This window comes from Pinus tabuliformis, chromosome 9 (assembly GCF_031772625.1).
Source record: "Pinus tabuliformis cultivar Carrire ecotype Pingquan chromosome 9, CPIR1, whole genome shotgun sequence".
Taxonomy (NCBI): Eukaryota; Viridiplantae; Streptophyta; class Pinopsida; order Pinales; family Pinaceae; genus Pinus; species Pinus tabuliformis.
Window position 1 is genome coordinate 219,793,068 of NC_142307.1, and position 14,355 is coordinate 219,807,422.

Sequence of the window (14,355 nt, forward strand, 5' to 3'; positions counted from 1 at the left end):
AGGCTAAGTATTACCCCAAAAATCTCAAAACATCATTCCGTTAGCACAAGCATAAAAATAGATTGGGAAACTGGTCCCATCATCCCCAATTGGAGCGACTATTCCAAATAGAAAAGGAGTTGTCCCAAGGTCTGGAGTGGGTGGTTATCCCCCTTGTTGAGGCAATGGTTTTCGAGCCTTCAACAGTAACCTACCTTCTTATGATGGCTTAGGTGATGTAAATAATTTTTTTAATGATTATGAAGCACAAGTTCTAGAAAATCAAAGGTTTCCAATCTTGGATATAGCCCTAAAATCCACCCCTCCTAGATGGTGGAATGCACAAATGAAGAATATAAGAGGTTGTCAAGAATGTTGAATATTGATGTGGATAAAGTTTGGACAAATAGATAAAAACATAGAGATAAAAATATGATGGTGAAAATAATCCTAGGAATCATATCCATCTATGCACTAGAACATGGAAGAAGATTCCACAGCAAGAAAGGGTGTATGGATTCATTCATACATTAGAGACAATACCTAAGAACTGGTACCTAGAAACACAGCTTCGACATGGTACATTAAACTGGGAAGACATGGTTCACAACTTCACATTAAAATTCAGTTTTTAGGATGATTCTCCATACATATATTTTTCCCTTCACATAGTTAAGAAGAATATTATTGAGAATGTAACCTAACTGACATGGAAATAACCTGATTGGGTTGCGCAGATAGAAAATCCACTGGAGTGTTATAACCTCACTGTAGATGGAGAAGAAGATCCTCATGACATCGAAATAGAAGGATCAGAAGGATACCATGAAGTAACTGGACATGAGCCAGAGATACCGAACATAACAAAGCCACTGAAGACCAAGAAGGTGAACATAGGATTAGAAAAGGAGCCCAAGTTTGCAAGAATAGGAGACTACTCGGATGAAGAAGCAGTCAGTAAAGTTACATATTTATTTCATGAATATCAATAATTGTTCCCCACTAACTTTTAGGAGATGAAGGGTATAATAGGAGATATAAGAGTCATGAAGATTCCCCTTAAACCTAATGTGGAGCTATTTAAACAAATACCTCACAGGTTGAACCTAAATTATAAGGAGAAAGTAAAGATAGAACTTAATAAGATGATATCAACAGAAATTATTGAACCAATAGAAGAATGAGAATCAGTGAGTCCTATGGTGGTGCAAGAGAAGAATACTCAAGGAGAAATTAGGATCTATGTTGATCTGATAAATTTGAATGATGCATGTTTACATGATCCCTTCCCTAGCCATTTCACAAATGAAGTTCTAGAAAATGTAGGAGGTCAATAAGCTTACTCATTTATAGATGGATTCTCAGGTTATCATCATATTAGTATTGCACATGAAGACCATCATAAGACCACATTTTCTACAAAATGCGGCTCATATCAATACACAGTAATTCCTTTTGGATTGAAAAATACCCCTGCTACATTTTCTAGGGTGGTTGTCGCAAATTTTAAGGAATATATGCAGAAGTTTTTGGAGGTAAAATGATTAGACAAAATTTTTGGATTATTGAGAAAATATGTTGGAAGTCTAATACTTATGCATGAAACATGTAGATAATATCAAATCTCTTTGAAATTAAAGAAGTGCATATTTTGTGTACCTTTTGGCATATTGTTGGGACATATTGTCTGTAAACAAGGACTAATGGTGGACCCTACTAATATTTCTTCATTTTGAACTTTCCTCCACCTAAGATAGTAAGATAGCTTCACATTAAATTGGGACATACAGGGTATTACATGAAGTTCATCAAGGGGTATGCTCAGATTACTGCTCCTATGGAGAAATTGTTGAACAAGGATGTAACTTTTCAATGGAATGAACAATGTCAGAAGAGCCTCGAAATAGTGAAAGAAAAAATGGTTGTTTCACCTATACTAGTGTTCCTTGATTGGAATAAAGAATTCCATGCCCATGTGGATGCCTCTTGTATAGATTTGGGAGTGGTACTGGCACAACCTAGTGTAGGGGAGATTGATCATCCTATAGCCTTTGTAAGTAGAAATTTATCAAAAGAAGAATATAATTACACCACTATATAAAGGGCAGGACTAGCCATGGTGTATTTTTTGCACAAGTTTAGACACTATTTGTTGGGATCACACTTTAAAATGTCTACAGATCATTCTGTACTGAAGTATTTAGTTAATAAGTTTGTCTTAGGAGGAAATATTTGCAGATTGTTACGATTATTCTAGGAATATGACTTTGAGATCATTGTTAAACTAGGGAGACTGAATGTGGCCCCATGTGGAAAGAAAGCAACAAGTGGGAGAATGTTGGGTTGTGCTATATTCTTTCCATGACTAACCCACGTAATGAATCGAGGGATTAGAGGGGGGGCATAGCCCCCCCTTCGTTACATCGATTGCGTAGTGGAGGGGTCACAGGGGGAACAACACCCCCCCTCCCTGTTCAGGGGGTTTGAGGGGGGGCGGGTAGCCCCCCTTTACGAGGTCTGGGGCAGCGCCTCGGGAAAAAAAAAATTGGACCCTATATTAGGTTGGGCAAACCTACCTATGGTTTTTTGGTCCATGCTTTTGGACGTGATGGTTTTCAGCCCATGGTATTGGATGCTTCAACATGTATAAATATGTAGTGTGACATTGAAAGGAACATAATGAAAAATCAAGCTGCTAGTCCTAGTTTTGGGATCCATTGGGAAAGTCTCTGTGTATATGTGTTTTATGTGTTATGCTCTCGCATAGTTTATTTTTCAGTGTTTTATAATTCGTATGTAGGTAATTTTGGTACGAGGTGAAAACCTACATTTGGTATTGGAGTTGTTTTGGCTTCAAGGGGATGCTTTTATTGCTGAGGGGTTTCGCTCGGGACTGTGGTAGACCCTGTTCAGTGGGATATCTGCGAGATCGATTCTGGTGGTGAAAGAAGATGGCGAGTAGTGGAAAGATAGAGATCGAGAAATTTAATGGTCAGAGTTTTGAGTTGTGGAAACTCAAGATGGAGGATCTGTTGGTGGATAAAGATCAGTGGATTGCAGTAGATCCAGGTACTAAACCAACGGGAGTGTTAGATGAAGAATGGAAGAAGTTGGATCAAAAGGTAAAGAGCATAATACGATTGTGTGTCTCATATTCAGTATTGCTGAATGTATCAAGGGAAGCTACAACGAAGGCTTTGTGGGAAAAATTAGGGACTTTATACCAATCTAAGTCTCTGGTGAATAAAATGTTCCTACAAAAAATTTTATTTAACCTAAGGATGAAAGATGGAGACTCGGTGATAGAGCATCTGAATGCATTTAATACTGTGGTAAGTCAGTTAGCGTTTTTTGATATTAAAATTTTAGATGAAGATAAGTCCATTAGTTTGTTGTGCTCTATACTAGATTCGTGGGATAGTCTGGTTATTGCAATAGGTATCAATGTAATTACCTTGCAGTTTGATGAAATAGTCTCATCCTTGCTGATGGAGGAGATGAGACGGAAAAATATGTAGAGCCAGAATGGTGATGTACGAGGATGGTATTAGAATATAAACAAAAATAATTCATCGAGTGGGGGATCTAAATCTAGAGGGAGATATAAATCTCTAGGAAAACCTATAATGGTCGTGTGTTGGCAATGCAGAAAGGAAGGACACTACAAAAGGGACTGTAAATCTAAAGCTCCTGACAAAGGAAAGGGATCTGATGATGCTTCTTCTATAGAGGTGAAAACCACCTCAGATGAAGGTGGGGATGTGTACTTGGCTTCTTCAAGTACACATGTAGATCATGAGGCATGGTTGATTGACTCAGGTGAATCCTTTCACTTCACTCCCCATAGAGAGTTGTTCTGCGAGTATGATAAATATGATGGTGGTGATGTCTTCTTAAGGGATGATAGGAAGGCTAGAATCGTTGGTCGTGGAAAAGTAAAGTTGAAGTTGCAAGGTGGAAGGGTTAGAATACTTTCAGGTGTTCTGCATATTCCTACATTAGCGAGAGATCTGATTTTTGTAAGCAAGTTGGATGTTGCAGGTGTAAAAATAGTGTTTGAGAAGGATATCTGCAAGATGGTTCGAGGAGAACTGGTATTTATGCAAGCAGTTTGAACTGGAACTCTATACAAGCTACAAGGTAGCATTGTTGTTGATGGGTGCAACAGTTCTGTGGTTCCTAAAAGTGGAGCAGAAAATATAGTGGTCTCTGGAGAGAAGACCATGTTGTGGCATCAAAGGCTTGGACATATTGGAGATAAGGGCCTTCGAGTACTTCATGGTAAAGGTATGGTAGAATGTATGAGTAATAGCTCTCTGGATTTTGTCTTCTGTGAAAATTGTGTATATTGGAAGTAGAATCGGGTGAGTTTCCCCTCTATTGGTAAGATGGTAAAATAGATATCTTGTGCACAGTGATGTGTTTGGACCTGTGAAGGTTCCATCACTGGGTAAGTCTGTGTACTATGTATCATTTATAGATGACTTCTCAAGGAATACATGGATATATTTCCTTAAGAAGAAATATGAAGTCTTTGACAAGTTTAAATAATTTAAGGCTCTGGTGGAAAACTAGACAGAGAAGAAGATAAAGGTGTTGAGGACAGATAACGGTGGATAGTTTTGCAGTAAGGAATTTGAAGAATTCTATAAGAAGTGTGGTATAGCACGACAAAAGACTACTCCATATACACCTCAACAAAATGGAGTTGCAGAAAGAATGAACAAGATGTTGATGGAAAGGGCAAGAAGCATGCTCAGTGGTGCCGGGTTAGGATAAGAATTCTTGATAGAGGCGATGGAGACAACATGTTATCTGGTCAACAGATCAGCTTCATCTATGTTGGAGGATAAAGCTCCACAAGAGGTATGGACTAGTAAGAAATCCTCTCTTTCACATTTTAGGGTATTTGGATGTGATGCATATATACATGTTCCAAAGGAGAAACGAACCATGTTGGATAGTAAATCTGAAAAGTGCATCTTTATTGGGTATAATGATGGTTTAAAGGGTTATAAGCTTTGGAACCCAGCAACAAGGAAGGTTGTGTATAGCTGAGATGTGGTGTTTAGAGAGGTGAAAGATGTTATTAAACATGAAGTCCAACCAAAGGAACCTGAGAAGATAGAGTTTTAGCTAAAGGAGGAAGAATATGACTCTACAGCAGAGGAGGAATCAGAAGATGAAGAGCCACAAACTTTGGGTGTAAGAAGATCAGTTTGAGAAAGAAGGCAGCCAGAAAGGTATAGTCCATCTGCTTTCTATTCAAATTTTTCTTTATCTATTACTGATGATGATCCCAGAACTGTGAAGGAAGCAGTAGATTCAGAGGATGGAAAGCTCTCGAAAGAGGCCATGGTTAATGAAATGGAATCTTTACACAAAAATGAGGCTTGGGATCTAGTGGAGTTGCTGGCTGGAAGGAAACCCATTGGTGGCAAATGGTTGTTCAAGAAGAAGACAAATGCAGAAGGAAAGGTGGATAAATACAAAGCTTGGTTGGTAGCAAAAGGTTATTCCTAGGTGTCGTGAATTGATTTTTGTGATATTTTTTCTCCTGTTGCCGAGGTAAATTCTATTAGATTACTTTTATCTGTTGCTGTTGTTTTTTATTTTGAGGTAGAACAAATGGATGTGAAGACAACATTTCTTCATGGGGATCTGGAAGAGGAGATCTACATGAAGCAACCTGAAGGCTTTGCAGTGAAGGGTAAGAAAGAACTGGTATGCAAGTTAAAGAAGTCTCTGTATGGGTTAAAACAATCACCAAATATGTGATATAAGAAATTTGATACATTTATAAGGGGACTTGGCTTTAGCAAAACCAAAGTAGATCACTGTCTATATTTTAAATTAATTAGTGACCGTGTTATTTATTTGGTCTTGTATGTGGATGATATGTTGCTAGTTGGAAATGAGAAAGAAATTATCCAGGATTTGAAGACCCAATTGTCCTCCAAATTCTACATGAAATATCTTGGTGCTACAAACTATATTTTGGGAATTGAAGTTAAAAGAGATCAAGGAAAAGAGGAAGCTCTGGTTAAACCAAAGCAAGTATGTCGAGACAATACTATAGAGGTTTAATATGTAGGATAGTAAACCGGTGAAGGTTCCTATTCCTGTAGGTGTAAAGTTATTCGTTGAAGAGTGTCCCAAGACACAAGAAGAGGAAGAGGATATGTCTCGTGTTCCATATGCAAGTGCAGTCAGTAGCCTGATGTATGCAATGGTCTGTACTAGACCAGACATTGCACATGTAGTGGGAGAATTGTTGGGGTTTCAAAATGTCATGCAAATATCACTCATTACCATACATTTTCACCTATGCTTCCATTCTCTCACTCACTATTCACCACCTTGTCACTCCATTTTCCATATTATTCACCATTAAGGGGTCTCATTTATATTTTCCAAATATTATTTAGTTTTAAGCATTTTTGAGAGAAATTCTTGAATAATATTAGAAAATAATATATTTTACTTTATATATGGAAAGTGGGTTCTTTTTGTCACATGTGTAGGTGCCAAGGAAGCTTCCAAGACACCTTTATGTGGCCTTGAAGGATCAAATTCGAATTTGAAGAGATAAAACTCATGGAGAAGATTATGATCTCATGGAGAAGATCAAGGACAAAAGGGGGTTATGTGTCTAAATGGTTGAGAGATGTATGGAACTAAAAGAGAGATTAGTGGATGATCATTATGAGTTTGTTACTCATCCCATTGTATAAATAGGAGTAAAATCTCCTCCATTTGTAATCTTAGATTGTTGAAGTTCTGTAATGTTGAAGTTTTTGTAAATCTTAGATGTTGAAGTTTTTGTAATATTAGAATCTTGAAGTTTTTGTAATCTTAGAATTTTGGAGTATGTAATCTTAGAAACTTAGAGTTGTAATCTTAGAGTTGGTTTGTAATGGAGATTTTGGAATAAAGGATCATACTTCAATTTTGCTTCTACATTTGAGTCTCCATTGAAGTGGTGTGCTTGTGGAGTTATGGAGGGCCCCCATGGCCTCACTTGCATGCTTATTTGCTTATTTTAGGTATAATTTGTTTTATGTTTTTTTGTTTGATTTCAGCTTTCAAGTTTTATTAAATGTTCTAAGATTGGAAGGATCTTATTTGAAAGTGTTTTTGTAAAAGAACCATAAGATCTCATACAATGATTAGATCTAGGTTTACTTCATTTCAGCTCTTAATTTCTTATTAGATGATCTAATTTTGGAAGAGATCTTGTATATGTTCTTGTAAGAGAATCATAGATCTCAAAAAATTGTTAGATCTAGGTTTGATTAGTTATTGAAAGAGATCTTAATGAATATGTTCTTGTAAGGGGACTTTAAGATCTTGGACAAATTAGGAATCTTTCTAGATCTATATATTTTAGATAAGCACTTCTAAGTTTACCTTCCCGGGTTGACATTAGATTAAACTCTAATTTGCATCCACATTTTAGACCAAACATTTTGGCGCCGTTGCTGGGGAAGTGCAACTAGAAGGATTTAGTAATTATTTTATGCATTTGTTTTTATGGACTAATTTGTGGAACTTGGTGACAGTAGGTTCATAAAGGAGTTCAAAGTTTGGAGCATTTTTATTTTCGCACATAGTTAATTCAGTTTTTATTTTAAACCCCCCATTTCTCACTAATCCATCTATGGATGAGGGCTTTGACAATGTTGAACAAGTACCTCTTGGAGAGCAAGGACAATCACCTTGAGCCAACTCTAAGACAAGATTCTCACATACTTGTAAAACATAACGTATAATTTTTAAATCTTGATGTGAGCATGTTCGAACTTTTAATCCATAGATGGCTTCACTGGAAGCATGCTTTTACTTAGAAAATAAAACATTTTTCAAGTTAATGTAGAAGAAATTAAAAATAAAAATAAATCGAGATCTCGTAGAATTTCGCCGTAGAATTTCATCGTAGAATTTCCTTGAAGAGTTTTCTTTTAATCTTGTTTTTTAAAAATATCATCATGAATAAAAAGAGTTGTTTCATATTTGCATTTCTATGTCTTGTTTCTGTATCACGGGTGAGCCAGGAGCCTGATTATCGGAAAGATTTGTCTTCCGAGAGTCTAAATTCCCCCGCGACATTGCAGAAAGAGTATAGATAATGCAAGGTTTTGTTCCAGATCTTAATAATGTTTTATCCATCCACACTAACCTGCATAAATAAAAATAAATCAAGATATTAGTATGCTCTCGATCATGAAGATAAAAAAATCTATTGATTTATTCCAATAAAAATACTTTTGTTGGAAAATTGATCTGCATGAGCAAAAAATCATCTTAAATTTTTTTTAGATAAAATTTAGTTTTTAATTTTAGATAGGATTCAATTTATTTATTTATTTTCTTAAGATTTCTTTAAAAACTCACAACCAAATATGACAATTCAACATAATAAAACAAATAAATAAATTCAAAACATAACAACAAAAACAACACATCAATGAAAAGAAAAGAAAAACAAACATTAACATGCAAGACATTAAAAACAATTTTTTTATTTTTTTATAAAAAATAAAAACACTACAAATAAAACACAAAACAATTAAAAAATTGATTAGAAGAAGAGAAGAATCAGTGACAGTTATGAATCAATTCTTTAGTGGTTAGGGAAACGGAGAAGAGCAGTTATCATTTTGTGATGGAATGGAAATCTTAATTTTTATTACTTGGCGGAAGGCAGGACAGACAAAATTCTCTGCATCTGGGCTCCCTACAGGTCAGAAACCCTTGGCCTGCGCATCCATGTTTGGTTTCGATCCATGGTTCTGCCCTTAACATTTCAAGTTTTTAAGGGGCTTCACACTTAATTCTGAATGTGTAATGGTTTTAGGAGTGTTCACACTTAATTTTAAGGTGAAATCAGTGCATATCGGCGATCTCCGACAACAGATCTGGAGTTTTCTTGAGCTATATTTGTAAGCTTGATATCTTGGGTTTCTCTTCCGAGAAGAAAAAATGCCAAGTGGTGGCAGGTTTCAGGTGCTTCATCTAGTGAGGCCGTTTCTGTCAATCTTGCCCGAGGTCCAGACAGCTGAAAGAAAAGTGCCCTTCAGAGAGAAGGTTCTGTACACTGTAATCTCGCTTTTTATCTTTTTAGTATGCAGTCAGTTGCCCCTATATGGCATACATTCAGCAACTGGGGCAGATCCATTCTACTGGATGCATGTAATTCTGGCCTCTAATCGTGGAACTGTTATGGAGCTTGGTATTACCCCAATCGTTACTTCGGGCCTAGTAATGCAGCTTTTAGCAGGATCCAAGATAATTGAGGTGGATAACAGTGTTCGTGAAGATCGGGCTCTTCTTAATGGGGCTCAGAAGTTACTCGGTGTCCTCATCACAATAGGTGAAGTAGTTGCATACGTGTTGTCTGGAATGTATGGTGACATCCGGGACCTCGGAGTTGGCAATGCCATCCTCATTATTGTCCAGATCTTTTTCGCAGGTATAATTGTGATATGTTTGGACGAGTTACTCCAAAAGGGTTATGGATTGGGATCTGGCATTTCATTATTCATTGATACTAATCCAGTGAAGTTCAAAACTAACAGGCTATGATCTCTTCAAGGGACTAAAGGAAATCAAGGGTTTGAAGGAGATACATGTAATTATAATGTCATCAAACGCATGTGCCACCAACGAATACACAGAGCTCTAGTCACAACTCCATTTGCCTGACTAAAATGCCTCCTCTATATTCAATTAAGTGATAAAAAATTGGGTTTGACTTATCTTGGAGAGATTTGGCATTTGCATTATCTTCTCTTGATTTTCTAAACAAGAAGCCATATTTTTCATTGATTCTAGAGGATTTTGTGTGTGTTTTTAGGGATATTAGAAGAAAATTCATTTTAGTGTTAGTTTATTTTTATAAATTTTCTTTATTATTTTTTAATAGAATTTGTTTTTGTTGATTTCTTTATTAAAAAAAAAAAAACTAACTCAAAATAAATAACAAATTAAAAAAAAAAAAAAAAAGTTTAAAAATAAAAAATAAAAAAATATGAATTTCACTTTTTTTGTTTTTTTTTTTTAATTTAAAAGATAAATAAAAGATAAAAAATAAAAAATAAATTTTTTTTCCACAAATTCATGCAGGTTTGAAAATAAAAAAAATGGAACAATTGGAAACAAATTTTGAGGAATGATTTATTTGGAGAATTCTATTGATGATGATTATCTTGTTTCGATAGCTTCAAGTTGGCATTAAACTCATAACCTATTTTTGTTGAACGCTTTTATATGACATACTAATATGCAGAATAAAATAGATTTTTCTAATGCTAATCTTTTTGTCGAGCATATTTCATTTGACACAAACAGGGAGTATTACTTTTCATGGTTATTTTTAAGCATGGAATGATATTAAAATCATGATTGAGTCAATTTCAACAATTTGATTGTCCTTAATATGTTTTATTTGGTACGAAATTTTTGCGTAAGAATCATGAAGGAATTGGCCATTTCTTCTAGAGCACGCTTATGTTTTCTTTGTACTAAGTTTCTTTTACAGGTTACAGGATAATCAAGTATTCGTTGAGGAGATTACATTGTGCGCACAATTGCTCTTCAAATGACTAAATTCATGAAAAATTCTAAAGACAAATCCATGTCCACAACCATTAATTTGCAACTCCCTTTTTGCAAAAGATTTTTCCACCAATTGTCAATCCATAAAGCATACATTTCCATTATTCACAACAAGAGTATTTATTCATACACCATGCATTTTCTTACATCCATTCCTTACAAGCTTATTGTCATTCCCCACGTCATTACCATTCCCTTTCATTTCCACCAATAACACACTGCTTCTATGTATATCATTGAGTCAAAGTCATAGAGTCTAATTATATTTCTAAAAACACCTAGAGACTTGCATGCCTTAATCACAAGTAATCTTGCCAATGAACAATGGGAGTACATTAATATCCCTTGTTCATTGGATCTTGTACATGACTTAACCACAACAAACTCATTCGTACCTACAAAGATGTGTTAGGCATCTTGACTCCCATTGGAATCAATGGTAGGAGCTCTCGTGTTGGCTAGTGGCATTCATTAACGGCCACTAAGTCAACAATTTCTTACTATGTTCGACACCAGCACATTTAATCACATAGTAATATTTGTGCCATCGACCGTTGAAGACTTGAAGACCCATAATTTGTAGCAGATGAAGCAGATTTCCTTTCATTATTTTTCAGTTTGTTATGACTTGAGGACAAGTCAATAAATAAGGTTGGGGGGAGGAAAATGTAACTTATATATTTTGTATACCTTCCAAGCCTTATAGATTTTCAGCCATATTCAGCAGACTCATCAGATTCATTAGGCTATCCAGTATTAGATACGACAATATAGATCCATCTTTCATCCACAACTTGCAGAAGAAGCTTCATATCAGAATTGTAGCAGCTGAACATGCATGATTCATCCACTTTGTAGGTAAGTATGGTATGATGTTTTCTAACCTTTAATATTGAAATTCATTTTAGATGCTAAAATGATGATATTTGGAAAATATTCCACTATTTCACTACTCCCTTTCTCATTAGAAATTGCCAAAACCATCAGTTGGGGAGGGGGGAATTTCACACTTCATTTTTTACCTCATTCATATTACAACTTAACCCACATAGTCTTCCCACAATAAAAACTATTACAAAATGATGAGCATATTAAATGACTTCTTAAAATGATTGATCTCAATAAAGTAAATAATGATTGTAAACACAAGAACCAATCATTAAAAAGAGATCTTAACAAAGTAAATAATGATTGTAACACAAGAACCAATCATTAAAATATGTAAATGCTTTGCAAAAATAAAAAGTTATCCAAAGATGTGCAAAGTTAAAAGGAAGTCGACGATTGAAATATGTTTGTTACACAAGAACCAAACATCTTGTAAAAGGAAGCTCATCTAAGAATCAAATCAAATAAGTCATTGTAGTAGCTTGCATGAGGACATGCAAGTGTTTCAGTTGGGGAGTATGTTGGGGTTTCAAAATGTCATGCAAATATCACTCATTACCATACATTTTTCACCTATGCTTCCATTCTATCACTCACTATTCACCACCTTGTCACTCCATTTTCCCTATTATTCACCAGTACTGGGTTTCATTTATATTTTCCAAATATTATTTATTTTTAAGCATTTTTGAGAGAAATTCTTGATTAAATATTAGAAAATAATATATTTTACTTTATATATGGAAAGTGGGTTGTTCTTGTCACATGTGTAGGTGCCAAGGAAGCTTCGAAGACACCTTTATGTGGCCTTGAAGGATCAAATTCGAATTTGAAGAGATAAACCTCATGGAGAAAATTATGATCTCATGGAGAAGATCAAGCACAAAAGGGGGTTATGTGTCTAGATGGTTGAGAGATGTATGGAACTAAAAGAGAGATTAGTGGATGATCATTATGAGTTTGTTACTCATCCCATTGTATAAATAGGAGTACAATCTACTCCATTTGTAATCTTAGATTGTTGAAGTTTTGTAATGTTGAAGTTTTTGTAATATTAGGATCTTGAAGTTTTTGTAATCTTAGAATTTTGGAGTACGTAATCTTAGAAGCTTAGAGTTGTATTCTTAGAATTGGTTTGTAATGGAGATTTTGGAATAAAGGATCATACTTCAATTTTGATTCTACATTTGAGTCTCCATTGAAGTGGTGTGATTGTGGAGTTATGGAGGGCCCCCATGGCCTCACTTGCATGCTTATTTGCTTATTTTAGGTATAATTTGTTTTATGTTTTTTTGTTTGATTTCAGCTTTCAAGTTTTATTAAATGTTCCAAGATTGGAAGGATCTTATTTGAAATTGTTTTTGTAAAAGAACCATAAGATCTCATACAATGATTAGATCTAGGTTTACTTCATTTCAGCTTTTAAGTTCTTATTAGATGATCTAGTTTTGGAAGAGATCTTGTAGAATATGTTCTTGTAAGAGAATCGTAGATCTCAAATAATTGTTAGATCTAGGTTTGATTAGTTATTGAAAGAGATCTTAATGAATATGTTCTTGTAAGGGGAATTTAAGATCTTGGACAAATTAGGAACCTTTCTAGATATATATATTTTAGATAAGCACTTCTAAGTTTACCTTCCCGGGTTGACATTAAATTAAACTCTAATTTGCATCCGCATTTTAGACCAAACAAGTATTGAGTAGGTTTATGTCAAAACCAGGGAAGGAGAAGTGGAAAACAGTGAAGCAAGTTTTTAGCTATTTCCGTGGCACTGGTGATTATGGTTTGCGCTACTAAGGAAGACTAGGATTGGATAAAGTTTTGGATATACATGGCTTTGTTGATGTAGACTGGGCTGGAGATTTGGATCAAAGAAGATCTACAAGTGGGTATGTGTTTAACCTATTTGGAGGTGCATTCAGTTGGATGAGTAAGAAACAATCTGTGGTGTGACTATCAACTACAGAGGTAGAATACATGGCAGCCACTCATGCAAGCAAGGAAGCAGTTTGGTTGTAGAGATTGTGTTCAAGTATGGGGTTAGTACAAGGAGCTATAAGGATAGACTGTGATAGCGAAAGTGCAATTTTCTTGGAAAAGAACCTTGCTTATCATTCAAAGACAAAGCACATTGATGTTCAGTATCACTTTGTGAGGGATATCATAGAAGACAAAAAGGTGTTGCTGGTAAAGGTGGACACTTTGAAGAATACTACAGATGCATTGACAAAATCTGTGAGCTCTGAGAAGTTCTCCTAGTGTAGAGAAATATTGGGGATTTCAGGGCTGGAAAAAGAACAAAGCTCTCATGTGGCCCCCTTTGGAAAGAAAAGAACAAGTGGGAGAATGTTGGGTTGTGTTATATTATTTCCACGACTAACCCACGTAGTGAACCAGGGGGTTAGAGTGGGGGTGGAGCCCCCCCCCCCTTCATTATACTGATTGCGTAGCTGGGGGCGGCACAGTGGGGTTTGAGGGGGGCAGGTAGCTCTCCTCTATGGGGTCTAGGGCAACACCCTGGGAATTTTTTTTTTTGGACCCTATATTAGGTTGGGCAAACCTACCTATGGTTTTTTAGTCCTTGGTTTTGGACGCGATGGTTTTCAGTCCATGGTATTGGATGCTTTGACATGTATAAATATGTATTGTAACATTGAAAGGAACATAATGAAAAATCAAGTTGGTAGTCCCAGTTTTGGGATCCAGTGGGAAAATCTCTGTGTATATGTGTTTCATGTGTTATGCTCTTGCATTGTTTATTTTTTTGTGTTTTAGAATTCGTATGCAGGTAATTTCTATATGGGATTAAAACCTACATTGTCAAGATTGAAAACAGGAGAAGAACCAACCAGAATAGAGGATAATCTC

The 14,355-nt window shown here is 35.5% G+C and overlaps 1 pseudogene; it reads left to right on the forward strand.

Moving 5' to 3' along the window:
* Window positions 1-8,961: 8,961 nt before the first annotated feature.
* LOC149147941 (protein transport protein Sec61 subunit alpha pseudogene) lies at window positions 8,962-9,564 on the forward strand (annotated as a pseudogene).
* The last annotated feature ends 4,791 nt before the right edge of the window (window positions 9,565-14,355 follow it).